Genomic DNA, 18,902 nt, shown 5'->3' on the forward strand with positions numbered 1-18,902 from the left:
ATAGATATGGTCTTGGTCTTGGTCCGGCTTTACTCAAATAAAAGCTATGCATCTTCATTACAAACAACATACCTACAAACTAAACAAAATGTTTTATTATTTATATCTTCCATCCTGAACATCAAACATGGCTGTGAGTGCACAATGTGTCCAGATTGTACGTGCATTTGTGCAACCAAAAAAACACAAACACCACGGCAGTCAAAAGAGTAACCATTACCCATCTAGAACATTGCCCTGTTTATGAAGGACTATTAGTAGTCATGGTGGCAAACACACACACACATCTATCCATTATGCAAACACACATTATTTCCAGACAACATGGCTTATTATCCTCTGACCTCAGGGAAACTTCTTTAGTTTCAGTTTTCTGACATGCAACTCAGCATTAGCATCTTAAACATTAACGTACAATAACATGCAATATTCGCTGAATGAGCACTGAAAAAATGACAACAAAAGCCAAGAAAACAACAAATAACAGTCATTATTTGTATTTATTCATCAGGACTTATTCACTTATCTATTGAAAACAACAAGTACTACAATAATATGACCAGAATACAATGCGTATAGTGTCTGCGTTTGTGTGTGCCAACACCAATATTGACCGTAGTCAAGGCAAGTCACATTTATTACAGTGCTTTATACAATACAGATTGTATCGAAGCAGCTTCACAGTAATAAACAGGAAAATAATGGTCTGATGCAAACTTAATTAAACATGAGACAAATTAAATCTCTGCTGTATAAGCAGCTATACAGAAGACATGTCATTATTCAGCTCAAGTCAGGTCAATGTTGATTCAATTCAGTTTAATAACAGTGTAAATATTGCAAAATTTGTCAATTATGCTTCAAAGTTGACTGTAATTTATTGTATTGGAGATATACAGTATGCATTACCTAATTGTTCATGTTTGTAATTACCTGTTGCACAGCCAGAGTATAAAACTTGAAACTGTTGCTTGCAATTCTCAAGGACATTTCTCATGGCAGTTTTACACGTGAATATACGCTTCAGTTGTGATGCTTTCACATGGTGCATAATAGAGCTATTACAGCAGGGTGATTATACAAGTCTTGACACTAACAGAACAGAGGAAATGGGTGAGAACAGATAATAGTGTTCGACAGCATGTTAATCTAATTGCTGGTAATACCCTGAGTTGTTCCAATGACTGCAGGACATTTAGAATTTTAAAATGCATTTGGATGGATCTACTTAATGGCTTCATCCAACACACAAGCATTACCCTCTTTTCCATAGGGACTCTCGAGGGGCAGAAATATGTGTAAGGAGTTTGGTTGAGAATTTGGTATATTGTATTATAAAATTACCAATAAAACCTGATTCAACAAGAGAAAAAAAAAAAAAACAAAAAAACAACAACACGTAGAACTCTCGGAGTCCCTTTGTACCGACCACAGTCTATGGTACCGACACATACAGATCATATACACATACAGTAGCTCACGTGTGCAGTGTCAGGGAGCGCAGCTGATGGCGTGTAACCTGATCTTCCCACTCCCTACTTCTATTATCTTGCTTTATAAACTATAAAACTAACTATATAACATTCCTTTGGAGGCAAGTAGCGTGCTTTGAGGAACCATGAATGGGCTTAGTGCTAATCGCACACGAGGCCACAGAAAGCAGCGAGTAATCGCGAGCTTGTAAACAAGCCCATGTGCTTGCTGCTGCTGCTGCTGCAGGGCTAGAGCCACGCCCCCTCCCCTCACAGTCTGTTTGAAGCTTTCTGAAATCACTTGTATGGGCTAAATATTTAACTCATTTGCCATTTATTAATTTTTATTTTTTCTTCAGTGAATTAAAACATATAGCGGAAGTAAAATCCGATTTTTTGCAGAATATATATATATATATATATATATATATATATATATATATATATATATATAAAATTCTAATTCAAATATTCATTTAAATGTATGAATTTTGACAATTTATCCTATTTTACCCTACCAAAAATCTGAGAAATGAGTAATGCCTTTATTTCATTAGTTATCTCAACACATTGACACTAGATTCAAATTTGTCTTCAGATATCCTAGAATCAAGTTGAATCAACACTGCAAAAAATGACAACATATGTTTTTTCCCCCATTACTTGAATACATCAAAATAATTTAACCAATTTCAACTTCTTTTTTAAGTTAGATTAAGTAAGATTCAACTATAGGCAAGATAAAAAAAAAAATGAAATGACTTGGATAGTTAATTTAATTAAGAAGGCAACAAATAAAGGGTTGAATTAGGGGGAATTTTTCCCAAATCCTCAAATCAAATACCTTACATGATGGCATCAATCATGGTTAGGTTGTGAATGGCTGCATCCAAAGATGATGCATGTTTCTTCGTTCAATGAACAATAGCTGTGCTAAAGCCAGTGCAGTAACAAATATCTTTCTACTTGTGCTGTGCTGCAGACAGTCTTTTAACTGAATATCAAATACAAACAGGTCTTTTCCATTTACTCAAAATCACAGACTTGAATATATTGGAATAAATATATAAAAAAAAATAAAAAAATGTTTTGCTTAAGTTCAACTAAAAAATGTTTTAAATGAAGATAAATACATTTTATGTAACTGTGCACTTGCCTTAAAAATTTAGTAAAATCAAAACGCCATTTTAACCCAATGTGTATTATATAGAATAGAGGTAATTCTGATTTGATTTCTCTTTTAATACGTTCCCTGTTAAATATTTGCCTCAAGCACAATGCTACTAAGCCGGGACCTATTTGCCTATGATGAGAACAAACTCAACTCAACTGTTAAGGAGGAGAAAAGATTTAGAGCATTAACTGACTTAAAGAGGTTAATTTAAAAAATATATATGTTTTCTTCATCATGTAGGTCATTTTCCCTAATTGAAATAGTTTTCTTCTGGGCAGGCAGAAAAAAAAGACATACTATGTTGCCAATTATTATTTTCTTTATAGAACATTTTGAGAATAGAGTCCTCACTGGTTCTGTATACTCAAAATGTCTTTTAATGATAGAGGTCAGACGAGATTGACCAGACTGGTTCAGGCTCATTACCAGCCACAGACACATTTCTAATATTGGCTAAGTCACTTCTTTATTCCCAGAACAATCTCAATTGTTTGTGGCATGGGCTTAACAAGGTGCTGGAAACATTCCAGTATACAATGTGGCAGAAAAGCTGTTTTGGTTGCTATTCTGTTCAGACAGAGCTCTGTGGGGTCAGTCACAAGGGCCTGTATAAACTTCCAAGTGTTTAATTGCTGAAAAGATGTCTTCTTGGGTTTTAAAGGATGGATGTCTTGATCTCAGGAAACAGAAAATGCTCCCATTGACCAATTGAGTAAATTATGTTTTATTAACAAAGTTCGGGAGGAACAGGTTCAAATGATAATAATAATAATAATAATAATAATAATAATAAATTTTATTTGTAAAGCACTTTACATTTGACACCAAATCTCAAAGTGCTACAGTAGAACATAATTAAAAACAATACAGTATACAATAAAAACACAACATGTTAAAAGACGGGACTAAAAACAAGCATTAGCTGTTAAAATAAGCCTGTGTAAAAAGGTGGGTTTTTAGTCCTTTTTTGAATGTGTCCACTGTCTGCGGGGCCCTGAGATGGTCTGGGAGGGCATTCCACAGGCAGGGAGCAGCGACTTGAAAGGCCCTGTCGCCCATTGTTTTGAGCCGTGTCCTGGGCATGACCAAACGGTGCTGTTGGCCTGACCGGGTTCTGGTTGATGAATTTGGTGTGAGCAACTCAGTGAGGTAAGTGGGGGCCGCACCGTGCAGACAGTGATGGGTCTGAAGGAGGACCTTATATTCTATGCGGGACTGAATGGGGAGCCAGTGCAGTGAACGGAGGATGGGGGTGATGTGCTCATGTTTTCGCACCCCCATCAGGACCCTGGCAGCGCTGTTCTGAACATACTGGAGCTTTTGAAGGCTCCTGCCAGGAATCCCGATGAGGAGTGCATTACAGTAGTCCAGCCTGGAGGAGACAAAAGCATGGACGAGCTTCTCTGCAGCAGAAAGGGAGAGGGAGGGGCGCAGTTTGGAAATATTGCGTAGGTGAAAGAATGCAGTTTTGCAGATAGAGGTGACATGACTGTCGAAGGAAAGGTGGGGGTCAAATTTTACCCCTAGGTTAGTAACAGAGGAAGAGAGGGGAGTGGTGTGTCCAAAAAGTGAAACAGTGGTGATTGGAGAGGAGCGGAGTTGATGAACAGTTCCAGTTTGAATGGCCTCTGTTTTGGAGCCATTCAGCTGCAGGAAGTTTTGACTCATCCACGCCTTTATCTCCTCCAGGCAGGAACTAAGGCGGGCAGCCGTGGCAGAGGGGGAGCTAGAGGGAGTGACTTGAAGGTAGAGTTGTGTGTCGTCAGCATAGCAATGGAAATTAACTCCATGCCTGCCGACGACACAACCCAAGGGGAGCATGTAAATGGTGAAGAGGGTTGGACCGAGTACGGTGCCCTGGGGGACCCCACAAGTGACAGTGTGGGGTCTGGATTTTACATCCCCCAGAGCTACATACTCGGTTCTATCAGTGAGATAGGAGTGAAACCATTTCAGGGCAGTACCAGAGAGACCTGTGTAGTGTTGAAGTCGGTGCAGGAGAATGTGATGGTCTACAGTGTCAAACGCAGCAGAGAGGTCGAGAAAAATTAGGAGGGATGTGGAACCGGAATCAGAAGCCATCAGCAAATCGCTGGTGACTCTGATAAGAGCTGTTTCTGTGCTATGGGAGGGACGAAAACCAGATTGAAATTTCTCATATAGCCTGTTGGATTTGAGATGATTATGGAGCTGGGTGGAAACAACTTTTTCCAGGAGTTTGGAGATGAATGGGAGATTAGAAATTGGTCTGTAATTCGACAGTGGTGTAGGGTCCAGGGTGGGTTTTTTGAGGAGGGGTTTGATGAGAGCAGATTTGAGGGAGGTGGGAACATAGCCTGTCTCTACGGACATGTTTATTATTTTGGTTATGAGGGAACTGATAGAGTTAGTGTGAGTTTTAAGCAGAGAAGATGGGAGGGGATCAAGGTGGCAAGTGGATGTTTTGGATTTACGAATGATGTTCTCGACCTCCTGCTGCGTTGTGGGGAACAGTTGTGATAGGGTTTGAGCGATGGGTGTTGCGGCCAGGTCTAGTGAGGTGCTATTTAGATGTGGAAATGAGGAGCGAATAATGTCAATTTTTGATGTGAAAAAATCAAGAAACCGGTTGCAATTTATATCGGTTGGACTGTAGAATGAGGAGATCTGTGGTTTGATGATGTGATTTATTGTGGAGAACAGTTTTTTGGAGTTACCTGGGTTGTTGTTTATAAGTGTTGAGTAGTGTTCTGAACTAGCCTTGGAGAGTGCTTTGGCATAAGCCCTACGATGTTCCCGGTAGGCCAACTTATGCACCGTCAGGTCAGATGTTTTGCAGGCACGCTCCAGAACACGGCCAGACCTCTTCATCCCTCTCAGCTCGTTTGTAAACCAGGGGGCAGAGCGGGTAAACGTGACTGTCCGGGTTTTTAATGGAGCAAGACAATCCAGAATAGAGGTGAGGCTGGTGTTGTAGTAGTCCATTAAGTCGTCAGCTGATGAGTGAGGAGAGGGGGAGAGATGCTGGAGATGTTGACTGAGGGAGGTGGCGTCCAAGTTCTTGATGTTTCTGAAGGTCATATGGCGTTTTGGTTTGGTGGGAGGAACTAATATTGGGACTTCAAATGTAACCGCCAGGTGATCGGAGACACCCACGTCATACACCTGAAGGCCTGAAACTGAGAGGGAGTCTGTAATGACAAGGTCGAGTGTATGCCCCCTATTGTGTGTGGGGGCATCCACAAGCTGTTGGAGGTTAAGACAATCCAGGGTTTGTTTGAAATTTGAGGCCAGTTTACAGTTATGGGAGTCCACGTGTATGTTGAAATCACCAATAACCAGAATATTTGAGTGAGCTGTGCAGAGGGAGATTAGAAAATCATGAATGTCAGAGATGAAAGTTGGTTGTGGTTTGGGAGGGCGATAGACGAGGGCTATTGTTGCTGAAAAAGCTTTTTTGCAACTGAAAACCAGACTTTCAAATGAGCCAGTACTGGGCACAGACACGGGGGATAATTCAATGTTGCTGCGATGTAAAACAGCTAGGTAGTTGAACCCGGGTGGGCAGGCCTCATTTAGGGATGAGTATATTCCAGGCTGCTGCCATGTCTCTGTAAGACAGAGAATGTCTATCCCCTTATCCAAGATGTGGTCGTATATAAGTCCAGATTTGTTTGACAGGGACTGCACATTCAGCAGTTCAAATGTCATTTGAGCTCTAAAATCCAGTTTATTGACAGGGCGGAGAACCCTGCGATCCACTCCAGGTTTTACAGTGCACCGTTTACACCCAGCACTATCTATGCCAGGAGTGGCGGTACTCTGATGACGCAAACGGTGACGTGTCAGTTGCGCAACGGGACGCGATGCCGACCAGAGGGATGAGATGGAGCTGTGGTCACCGGATTTAGACACAACAAACCGGCGCCTTGATCCCCTATGGATATATCGAGGTCGGTACGGAAGATCCAGTTGCTGCAGGGGAGCTCGGTTGTTGTTATTTAGAGCTCGGAGATGTTGCATCAAGGTGTCGGACCACAACATGATGCGTGATGTGTTAGCGGCTAGCCGGTATCCAGGCGAGTACCAGTGAAAGACAGCGACACAAGCCAAGGTAATCCACAGCTTCCACAGCGATGGTATTCCACGTGCAAACATCCGCTTGAAGGCAGAGGCGATGCAGAACCCGAAGTTGGTTCCAGGGCTCAGGGATTTGAAGCCAAAGAGTGGAGAATACACTCTGACTTTGCCGGATTCAGCTTAGTAACAGTTATGTGCCAGGTAACACTTCACGTAGCAATCAGTTGGCTACTGAGTGCAAAAAAATATCCGTCAATTGCTGTAGCGATTTCAGTAACTACAGTAAGAATAGTACGGTAGGGCGGATTTGCGCGAGTTTGCAGAGAAGCGGCGAACAGCCAGCACCAGCGTCCTCTCCGCGTCCTCTCTAACATTAAGTTACGATGATCTATCCTATCAGCATGAGAGGAGGCCTATATATACGTAGCCCACTCACCTGTTCCTCAACAGTTTTCAGCATCCCTCCACCACCCCGTCTCCTCACACTCGACAGGTTCATATCCTAACCAGAGATACTGTTGGATTACTCTGGGTTTGGGCCAAAATACAGTGCTAGGAGCCCTCTCCTCGGACAGCACGCCAAATACACATACTTCATTTACTCTATCTGATTATTTGTAAGCGTGAACTCGTGAAACCAAGTACTATACAGGCATGTCATACATTAGCATAAGTTGCTATAGTAGATTTGCAAAGAATTGTATTGGCATTTTTATCATGTTTATCAAATTTAATGTCAAATAAAATAACGTGAGCAAAGAACCCATTATAATTAGTGGTTTGGGGTTTGGGGGCCTTAGGAGGTGGGCGGAGCCAAAGAGACACAGAATGTCCTGTAGACCAAGGCAGATCATGGGGACGAGTGGCCGAGGTGAAACCAGGGAGCCAGAGGACTGAGGTGGAGTTTGAGCCGAAGGGAAGGCGGAGACTGACGGAGCCAAAGGGGTAGAGGTACGAGTCACAGACGAAGGCCCATAAATCCATGGCAACGGCAGAGCGATGACTGACCAAGGTGGAGCCAGAGGGACAAGGAAGTCCAGTGAAGCCGTCCCAAGTGATACTGAGGGGGGAGGAGCCACGGTGGAGCTAACAGGTCGACAGGCTGAGGTTGGAGCCAGAGTATAAAGGTTCAAGGCGGAGCAAACAACTCGACAGTACAAGCTGAGCTTGAGAACTATCAGCCCAAGGCGGATCCACGATGCACCGAGTAGGCAGCATAGGAGGAGACGAAGAGGGGATGAGAGGAAGTAGACAAGACTGAGGGACTGGGCAGTGCAGGCAGAGGGTTAATAAACGCCATTCCTGGCCGATATTGAACACACAAACAGTCTAAAAATGGCCTCATTGGCCGATACATGACAGGCAGATTAGTCAGGAATGACCCTCTAGGCCAACGAGGTACAGGCAGAAAAGACTGGAACAAGCAGACAACACTGGAACATTCTCTCTGGCCAACACGGAACAGGCAGAGGAGGTGGGAGTGGGAGGCAGACTTCAATGACTTCAATGCAGGGTGACGAAAAAGGCATTGCGCTGGGTGACAAAACAGGTATGGTGCAATCATTTTCCATCTCCTCAAACAATATTTGGGGTGCTGAGTTCAGGGCATCCATCCGTCTTAGTCGAAGGGACAGGGCTCCACACCATCCCCTCATATTCCACGAGTATACTCTCAGAAATGCACAATGTTGCCGGCTCACGTACCTGGTCAGACATTTTTTTTGTTCTTGGGCTATAGGATGATTTTAGGCTCTGGTGCTGGCTCTGGTGCTGGCATCGTGGTAATGTGGTGTTAAAGGGGGGTCAGAAGTGAAATAGGACCCAGTCCACAAACTTCCTCGAAGCTCCCTCGAGGCTCGTCTCCAGGCAGGCATGCTCTCATCTCGGCCTTGAGGCCTGCCCGGAAAAACACTCTGAGGCTAACTTCATCATAGTGTAGTGTACAAAATTAACAAGGCCTAAAGTTCCTCAGTGTGTCTCGAGGGAGTGATCCCCCTGGCAGAGGAGGAGTATTCAAACTGCCACAAGATCCATGTGTATGGACAGTTCTTCTGTCAGTGTCGGTTGCAACAAAGATTCATTTTTTTTTTTTTTATAAATGCGAACTCAAAACAAAATACTAGTAATACTCAGAACTAGAACACATGAAAAGAACAATCGTGTAAAAGCGATGAGAACAGACAAATGGACTAAGCAAAACACAGGGAATATTGAGGCAGTAAAAAACAAACAAAAATGAAATTGAACCAGAAGTAGGTGAATATGCCTGAACATGTTGAACAGATTAATCCAAATTACTGCACAATAAAATAATACAAGAATCAGTGTGAGATGCGTCTGAAAAAATGCACTACAACTGGATTTTTTATGGCTTTGTCTCACTTAAGTAAATGCTAATCTCATTATCTCACTGTCTGTTTAGTCAAATGTTATATAAATATTTGTATGCGTATATGTTATATTACAATGTGGAATTACAATGTTTAATTTAACACTTCTGTGATAACTGTCTGAACTGATTGACCCATTGTATAGGTTTTCTTAATCAGAGACACTTGAGGTTTTATCATTTCTTGCTGTTAGGTTTGTATTATGTTAGGGTTATCTTAGTTTACTGGTAAAAAAAAAGAAAAAAAAAAAGAGAGTCATCAATGAGAATGTAAGGTCAGTGTATTGCAGTATAATATGTTTTTTGCATGATCAATTCTGATTTGTAATAGAACTGACTGAGTCTACATGAGTAACATGGTTTTGTGAAAGTGATTGACAAATACAATGACATCTTTAAAGACATTTTGTCAATAGAGTTTTTTTCCCCTAAATATTTCCAAGAATCTTTTGTTAAACTATATTTATTAAATAAATATTCTACTTCTAAAAATCAAATATGTGGGTTTTCATGAACTGAAATGCCTTATATCCCATTAAAATACATTATCTACAGAGTAAAGGGCAAAAATTACTCACCTGTATTGAGGTAGAAGTTTTACTGCTACTTAGTTATCTTTATCTCTTTCAAATAACTTACAGAGCATAGGGAACAGATTATCTCTTATCAACGCTTTTGCAACAAATACATCATGGGACACAGTGTTGAATTGTCAGAGAAAGATACTTTGCTAATAGAATTGGCACACACTCTTTCTGCAAGTCTCATGTGTGGTCTTGATGACCCGTTATCATGTTTTTATTGACTTTACATTGAAATGAGTATATGAGTGCATAGCTCTCTGAAAATATAGCTCACAGAGGGCTTGTGCAAAGAAAAAAGCAGGGTAACACAAACAAATGTGATATCATTTGCGTTGCCTTAGAGATGTATTATGATAACTCATGACTGACTTGTTCACTTGTTCTCCAGATTGAAGTCAAGGGAAGTTGTGGGCCATTTCACCTTTAGCATTCAAGGTATGTAAGAAGATTATCTCTGTCATCTGTCACCAAGAGCTAATGTGACTAAGACGTGGAGTCAAGTGAAATTATACTGTATAAAACCTGTCCAATTATTTTACTAGAACACTATTTAATTCCTTACACCTCTTTTGTTTTGGGCAAATTATTGCAAATTAAAAAGCGCAATATAAATTAAACTTATGATTATTATTATTATTATTATTATTATAGAACTCCCTTAGTTGTTGCTTTCTTATTAAAGTTATTTTAATTCTTGTTAGCAGTTCCTCAATCCAAGCACATCCTCGACAATGGTAACCCCGCAAAACAACAAAATAACAGAAACTCCTTTACATACTAACAAATAAAACATATTAACAAGTATCTCCATTTTCTCATCTTGCTAAAAAATAACACCTTATTTCAACATTTACTCTCCCTATCTAGCCTCATGCAAAGCATGATAGGAAGTGGAAATTTTTGTAGTCTCAACTCTGTCTACTGCAATGTATTACGTCAAATGGATGAACAATTAATGAATGTAATTTATTCATTTATTTTCTTAAAGTATACTGAACAAGCAGCAAAACTAATTTGCCCTTTTTGATCAAAATACTTGATTGAAACATGCTCTTTCAAAATTTAAACAATGAGTACTGTTAAGGTAACCAAGGGTAAGGGTAAAACAAAGAGTAACCATTTCAAATCAATTTAACATGAACCAGTCATGTTTGAATGAGAAACCTGATGCTGTAATCAAAATGAATTGTTTAGATAAAGTGAATAGCAAAAAAAAAAATTTTTTTTTTGAGTGATAGCTACATCAAATTAAAATTTGCACCCACCTGTGATCCTTTAGTCAAATTTGCCCCACATTGAAAATCGTTAAAATTTATAAATTCATTAAAAAGTTATGTTTTTCTCAATGTTATAAAAAAAAAAGAAGAACATTGATGGAGTAGCACATTTATATCATTTTTAAATATGAATGCAACTCATCCAACCTATGTTTTTTATGTTTTATGAGAAAATAATAGGAAACCTTTTACTCAAGGAGTGAGAGACTTTAGTCACACTGTATCTGAAATGTGACATGGAATCCCTTTGCAAATTGTGGTATTCAAGCCATGTGCATTCAATCTTCCACAAACCTACAGAGAGATGGAAAGAGTGAGAAAAAGACAGATACAGAGAACAAGAGGATATGTTACATTGATCTTCTTGCCAGTCCGAGAGAGTTATGCTCTCTGGCTGTTCATCTTAATTTTTTCCTATACATTATTTTTCACAAAGAAAAATAGCTAAAAACATTTATTACTCTCATTTAGAATGGGAAGATTTCACTCAAATCAAAAGGATTTCACATGATGCCAGCTTTCCCCTGCTCACTGTGCTGCAAGTCTTGGAAAATAATTTAGGAAATTAGAAAGATTCCAGTAAACAGACAGGCAGATGTCAAACAGAAGGGGTTTTCCAGACACATATTAATTAATGCGGATGCTGGTCTCTTGAGTGAGGCACAATAATCCACCATACTTGTTTATTACTGCACTGTTAGACCGTACCAGGCTTTTTTACAGTTACACAGAAACACTGTAACCAGTCATTTACTGTTAATTGTACAGTTCTTTACTGTAATCTACTGTAAAAAACAAAATTAAAACTCAAATTAACTAATTTAACTTGCAGAAACCGACTGCCTTAAATTGACCAACTGTCATTTAAATGTTTTAACTAAAATGTATAATGCACAGATAATGTGAGCAAAGTATTACTGTGTTACCAGTATATACCTGTTTTATAACTTACAGTTTATTACTGTTAAAATACATTTTGTGGGTGTGTCTTTTTATCTTACACTGTTAACCCTTTCAACCCCACAGGAAAATCCACACTACAAAGAGTAAAAAGTAACATTGACGCAGTGTTGCAGTGTTATATTGATCATGATGACAAAATAATCATATAGCCTGTTCATTCACTAATCTCATTAAGAGTTTAATCCTGTATCAAGAGTGTCACATTACCACCACTGTGAAACTACAGCAATGAGTTACAATGATGATTTTTTTTTAACACATCATGCACAACCAAAGAAACAGAGCAACAATGTCTTGTAGAAACACAGAGATATCAAAAATCAGCACATGTCTCTCAACAATGGTGGCAATAATTTATTTATTTATTTATTCATGCAGCAGTGCATGCTGGGAGTTTTATACTATCCTGGAACCCAGCATGCATTGCGACATGAAACTTTTGATTGTCACCATTTTTGAGATTCAAATGCTGATTGTTGATGTCTGTGTGTGTCAAGCAGGAGTTAAAATGTTTTAATGCAGTCTATGATTTCAATATTCTTCAGAATAACTGATTACAGAAACATTGCTGGATTTCATGTGGTAGATTAACAGATATATGACAAATATTAAATAGCCTTCAAAGCTTATGAGGATGAGATCAGACATGTCCAGAATGATTATGGCATCATCACAACAGCCAAAAACTTGACAACTTCCTCTTGACTTTTTCTTGCCATAACAAATGTGTTTTATAAACTCACAGTTATAGCAGCCAGAGAGAAACGTCTCGGTTACCAACGTAACCTCAGTTCCCTGAGAGTAGGGAACAAGTATTGCGTAAGTTAGCTTACGCTATGGGAAAAACTCCTTTTCTCAAGAATATTGAAGCCACATTTTTAAAACGCAGTGCAGCTTCACAGCAGATACTGTATACTGCTGAGTGTCTAGCGTGCTCATTGGCTGTGCTGCAGCAACTGCATGAACCTATGGCGAGGCGGCTAAGACGCACGAACCAATCAGGTCGCTTCGTGCCAAGGCGTGTCAGAGCCCGCCAGAATGGGCGTGGCTTACTGCTATATAAGCCCCCATTTTCTCCATAGAATTCAGGTTTAAATCGACTGAAGCGATCCCTAGATCTAAGCACAGTAGTACGGCGGGTTACGCAATACTCATTCCCTACTCTCAGGGAACCAAGGTTACGTTAGTAACTGAGACGTTCCCTTTCGAGAGGTCTTTCATATTGCATAAGTTAGCTTACACTATGGGAACCCCTTTCAAAACGCTGTGCTTATAAACTTCGCCCCATACTATTGCTTAGGGCCGAGTGCCCGAGGCCCATAGAAGAGTAAAGTTATGAGTCCTAATAGAGGCCAGACCAGTGATGAGCCTCATGTAGGGAACTATAGGAATGGGCCTTATAGAGTGCCAAGCTCCTTGCTTATATGGTATATAGAACTGTAGTTCGAGTTCAACCAGGACCAGACAGACGTCGGGCCCTATAGCTGTGGTAAATTGTGCTTTAGACACTTTATTTACATGGAAAGAACCCTTGCTTGTAAAGCGCGAACTTCTAGGTTATAAAACCTCATAAATGTGGACGTTGAGGCCCAGCCAGCCGGATATATTCCACTCGACCATGCCCATGAGGAGGCCATGCCTCTCGTGGAATGAGCTCTGACACCTATGGGACAACGGAGGCCCTTAGACTCATAAGCCAACGAGATAGCGTCTACTATCCAGCGTGACAATCTCTGCTCCGTGACCGCGAGCCCTTTGGTGTGGCTGCCGAAGCATACGAAGAGCTGTTATGACTGCCTGAACGGGGCAGAACGCTTTAAATAGACTCTGAGAGCCCTGACAGGGCAGAGTAGATTCGCGTCTCTTTCGTCTTCTGACAGGGGAAGAGCTGATAGCGAGATGACCTGCACTCTGAACGGAGTGGAGTGCACTTCAGGAACATACCCGTGCCTTGGCTTAAGGTTGACTCTGGAGTCATTGGGCCCAAATTCAAGGCAGGAAGCGCTCACTGAGAGCGCTTGTAAATCACCCACTCGCTTGACTGATGCCAGTGCTAGCAAGAGAGCAGAATTGAGCGAAAGAGGCTTCAGGTCAGCGGACTGAAGTGGCTCGAATGGGGCTCCTTTCGTGGCCTCCAGGACCGTGGAGAGGACCCAGACAGGTACAGAGGGCGGTTGAGGGGCCATACATGGAGGGCCCACAAGTCGAGACGGGGATGCCAGATCGTCCCATTCGCCTGCGTGAGAAAGTCTCTCTTCAGCGGTATTGGCCATGGGTCTGTTTCCAGCAGCTGAGTCAAATCGGAGAACCATAGCTGGTTCTTCCAGAGAGGGGCTATCAAGAGCACTGCACACTTGCTCTCCCTGATCCGTTCGATGACCTGACGTAGCATTGTGACTGGACGGAATGCATACAGCGGGCGGCTTGGCCAGTCGTGGGCTAGCGCGTCCCTGCTTTTGGAGAAAAATGTTTGGCTACAAGCGTTGTCTTCTGAGGCGAAGAGGTCGACCTCTGCCTCGCCGAAGATACTCCATATCAGCTGAACCGTTCGCCTGGGGGAACTTTGTCTCTGGATAGCATATCCGCACCCTGGTTCAGAATGCCTGGCACGTGTGCTGCTCTCAGAAAGCGCAGGTTGAGCTGAGCCCATAGAATGAGGCGTTTGGCCATGGTGTGCAGTTTGCTCGACCTGAGTCCACTTTGGCGATTTATATAGGATACCACTGACATGTTGTCCGTCCGGACCAAGACGTGGTGACCTTTTAGGTTTTGGGAGGAAAGCTTTCAGTGATAGAGCGACCTCTCCGGGCTCGACCATAGGCCAGAAATGGGCCTGCCCTCGTATAGGGCCCCCCAACCTAGGTTGGAGACGTCTGTTAAGATTACTTTCCTCTTCGAAATCACGCCCATACTCACACTGGACTGGTACCAGCCGGCTGCTTCCCAAGGAGTCAGGGCTCTGATACAGCCATGGTTCATTTTGATGCATAAGTGGCCAGATCGCCATGCGTGAGCCGGTATCCGGGGTTTTAACCAGCGCTGGAGGGGACGCATATACAGTAGACCCAGCTGGAGTACTGATGATGCTGAGGCCATAAGGCCTAACATCCTCTGAAATCTCTTGAGAGGCGCGCAAGTGCCCGCTCTGAACAATGCCGCTAGGCGCTGGATGGTGAGCGCGTGCTCTGACGTAAGCCGCACTCTCATCTGTATAGAATTTATGACTGTTCCCAGGAAAGATACACTCTGGCTGGGAGACAGTGTCCTTTTGGAAGCAGTGATCCTGAGACCTAGGCATTCTAGATGGCTGAGGAGCCAGGATCTGTGAGTTATTAACTGCGCCTCCGATTGGTCTATAACCAGCCAATCGTCGAGGTAGTGCAACACTCACACTCCCCGTTGACTCAGGGGGGTGAGAGCTGCATCCATGCACTTCGTAAACATACAGGGTGCTAGGGACAGACTGAACGGTAGGACTGTGTACTGATTAGCCTGCCCCCGAAGGCGAATCTCAAGAATGGCCTGTAATGGGGTGTTATCTGAATGTGAAAATAAGCATCTTTCAGATCCACTGAGAAAAACCGATCCCCTGGGCGAATTTACGCAAGGATTTGTTTGGTTGTCAGCATTCTGAACGGGCGTGTCATAAGCGCTTTACAGCCCCTTTTGCTAACAGTTTCGACACTTCGGTGCAAAGGACGTGAGCCACGTGATGTCTCGACCACGGCTAAAAAGCGTGGAGGTCTGCGAGCAAATGTAGCGAGTAGCCTCGTTTTATTAAGTTCAACACCCATTCTGATATACTGGGGATTGCTTCCCAGGCTTTGGCCTGCATAGCTAGGAGTTGAATGAAGTCTGGGGACGGGCCGCTTTGTGATAAGTCTGGGGACGGGCCGCTTCGTGATAGGGACCCGGCTGCCCAGCTGTTTTGTGCTTGTGATACTGTGTGAACAGTGCTTATGTGCAGGGGTGCGTACTTTATAGTGGGCACACAGCCTACATTTAGAACACCTCCAGCGCGAGCTGGAGGGAGAACCGACAGAGGAAGAGTGCTTATGTGCAGGGGTGCGTACTTTATAGTGGGCACACAGCCTACATTTAGACCATCTCCAGCGCGAGCTGGAGGGAGAACCGACAGAGGAACAGTGCTTATGTGCAGGGGTGCGTACTTTATAGTGGGCACACAGCCTACATTTAAAATATCTCCAGCGTGAGCTAGAGGGGGAACAGACAGAAAAGTGCTCTTTTTGTGTTTGTCTTTGTCTTTTTGGCTGAGGGAGCGCCGCTTTCTTGTGGCGGCCCGAAGCAGAGCTGGAGCATTTAGGGAGGAAGTGGCGCATAGCTTGCAACGCTTTCTGTGCCTCTGTGAAGCGTTCCACGAAACCCTTTACCGCTGGGCCGAACAGGTGGAGATAGGGGAGTCCAGGAAAGCGGCCCTGTCCACGTCCTTCATCTCTGTCAAGTCCAACCAGAGATGTCGCTCTAGCACCGTCCAAGTTCGCCATGCTCCAACCAATCGCCTGGGCGGTTGTTTTAGTGGCGTGCAGAGCCAAGTCTGTGGCACTGCGCAGGTCTTTGAAAGCTTCCGGGTCAGGTCCAGACTCGTCCATAGAGCGGAGAAGTTTGGCCTGAAAGACCTGGAGGACAGCCATGGTGTGAAGCGCCGAAGCAGCTTGGCTAGCGGAGGCATAAGCTCAGCCAGCGAGAGCTGAAGTAGTGCGGCAAGGCTTAGACAGGTTTAGCTTGCCATCCCATAGTGGTGGGCGGGCAAAGGTGTGCGGCCACTGCTCCTTCGAGGGGGAGAATTTTCTCGTATCCTTTCTCCTCAGCGCCGTCGACAGTCAAGAGCATTGAGGAGGTGGAGGGTTTGAGACAAGCTGAATGCGGCACTTTCCATGACTTCGTTAGCTCGTCGTGCACCTTGGGGAAGAAAGGAGCAGGCCTCTGCTGAGGGGCCTGTCGGCGCCCCTGCAGGAACCACTCGTCCAGCCTGCTTTGCGTGGGTTCCTCGGGTGAAGACCACTTGAGCCCGAGGTCTTCGACAGCCTTAGTTAGCACGCGGAGAAGCTCTGAGTCGAGGCTGGCTCTCATGCCGCTGGCGCTGGCTTGTGTTGAGGGTGCGGGGTCGGCTATGGAGCCCGTCCACCCCTTGCATTCAGATGCAGCAAGGGAAAGGCTGTCATCCTTCTCTTCCTCCTCCTCTGATCCTCCAAAGGAGACGAGACCGGCCGCTCGGTGAGAGGGGCGCTGGTCCGCCTGTGTGAACAGGACCAGCGAGGAGTTTTCTCTGGGTGAGAGCCAGGCACGTGGGGACTGGGCCCGGCGTGGGCTCGCTCGCATCTGTCCGCTCTGGTATCCTCTGTCCGCGGGTCATCGTCTGCGAAGCTGGCCAGTCGAGCCCGCAGGGTGGAGCCCGCCCTTAGAGAGTGCAGCCTCAGCATGGTCAGGGAGCAAAAGCGAACAAGATGTGACGATCCACGCCGAAGAGAGGGCCTCTGCACGAGGTGTCTCGAGGCATTTGTAACAACGACTTAGAGAATTTGCTCTTTTAGATAAGTGAGTCTATAGTTGAACTAATGTAGGGAATATTGAATGAGGGTATAGGGTGTGATTTGGAACACAGCCTCTGAGTGTCGACTATGAGCGCTGTTAATTCACAATATATTCCTGTTGGCTATTTTCTCGAAAACGACAAATACAGTATAACAAAGAATGCATTGTTTTCTACGGTAGATTACTGTTTTAATGGAAAATGGTATGATAATGTCAGAATTTGACCTTTTTTTCTCATAAACAAAAATACAATAGCATCATCCTTGTGGGGTTTGTGTGTATATGATATGAGCAGATCTAAGCCAGCACATTGTTTCAGAGGTCAGGAAATGGTGGGCATTTTCCTGAGAGATACAAGAGATTTTCACTGATGTTCTGCTGTGAGCTGAACCCTGCCATCCATAATTTACACTCTTCTCTCCCCCCTCAACTCTCTCCCCTTCCCCTCTTGCCCTCCCCTCCTGTCTATCTGTCTATTCTGAGCCTGGAGAAAACCGGAACAAGACAGGGGAACACAGTGTACCGTGCAAGCACAACGCTCAGACGCACTTGTTTTTCTATGATGATGGGGACTTTCCATTGACTTCTATTGTTTTTATAATGATCTAAAGGTACTTTTTATCTCATATATTTTAAACCTAACCATCACACAAATTATTTTTACTATTACAAACAACGTTTTTTTATTTTTTTATTATTATGTTTAGTAAACCATGTTCCTAACCCAAATGTCCACACTATGTATAGATAACATATTATCCACCTACACACACCACTTTCATTCATCCATGTATCTTCTCTCTCTCACTCTTACTGATATATAATGATGTTGTTTGGCAACAGATCTATAGAAATCATTATAATACTGTGAGGTATTGTGCATTTATGAAGACAATGACAGTATTACGATCTTTGCCACAAAGATCACATGGATGCTCCACCCCCACCTCCCAGACACAAGAACAGGCACTGGAGGCTTGAGAACATGTTTACCACCTGCACTAATAAAACACAGAATTAAGGACTGTTTGTAATAAATAAACTCTTAACTGAAACTGATTTGGTGGTTTATTACCTTATTTTTGTGCCCATAAACTGTCTTTACCTGTTACAGTACATACGCAATATTGCCTGGCTCTCTTACTGTTTGTTCGTGTGAGCACAAGTCTTGCACTGTAAAAAATGTCTAACCTCTCCAAGTCAAAATTTTCTAGTGACTGGTCACATCTAAATTTTTAAATTGGCCCAAGTGCAATTCTTGTTGCAATAGTCTGTTAACATTGGCTCAATGAGAAATAATACGTCAGACTAATTGAAAAATTTAGATGTTATCAGTCACTAGAAATTTTACAAGCAAGCAAATATTAACCTGAATGAAGTGTAATGGAAATGACAGCTCATCTGGGTTGTTTACAAAACATAAACTTCAAT

This window comes from Leuciscus leuciscus (genome assembly GCF_965113295.1).
Source record: "Leuciscus leuciscus genome assembly, chromosome: 3".
Classification (NCBI taxonomy): Eukaryota; Metazoa; Chordata; class Actinopteri; order Cypriniformes; family Leuciscidae; genus Leuciscus; species Leuciscus leuciscus.